General features: G+C 27.2%; 1 protein-coding gene across 1 annotated transcript in view; it reads left to right on the forward strand.

The window, feature by feature from the left end:
* LOC108684535 (sodium-coupled neutral amino acid transporter 9-like) overlaps window positions 1-312 on the forward strand; it is a 12,415-nt gene that overhangs the window by 9,759 nt on the left and 2,344 nt on the right. The window lies entirely within an intron of this gene.

Below are 312 nucleotides of genomic sequence, written 5' to 3' on the forward strand. Positions count from 1 at the left end.
TATGAACAAGACAGATAGGAATATCTTTTTATAAGCTTGAATACGATATACAAAATATGTTGATTATCGGAGAAATGTTTGCGTGACATGAACGTAACGTAATATGCACATTATTTAAGAGAAAATTATTGATAAGTATATCCCATACTTGCATATAACACTTGCATATAGGATCCGAGCTAATTCGTATTTTTATGATAAAATGACTAGAAATTTTTCGACGCGATCTCAATTGCTAATTTCTTTCTCTGAGATTTTTCATAAATTCGAGAATTAGAATAAAACTATGAAAGATATTTAACATAAAATTAT

This window comes from Atta colombica, unplaced genomic scaffold, assembly GCF_001594045.1.
Source record: "Atta colombica isolate Treedump-2 unplaced genomic scaffold, Acol1.0 scaffold135, whole genome shotgun sequence".
Classification (NCBI taxonomy): domain Eukaryota; kingdom Metazoa; phylum Arthropoda; class Insecta; order Hymenoptera; family Formicidae; genus Atta; species Atta colombica.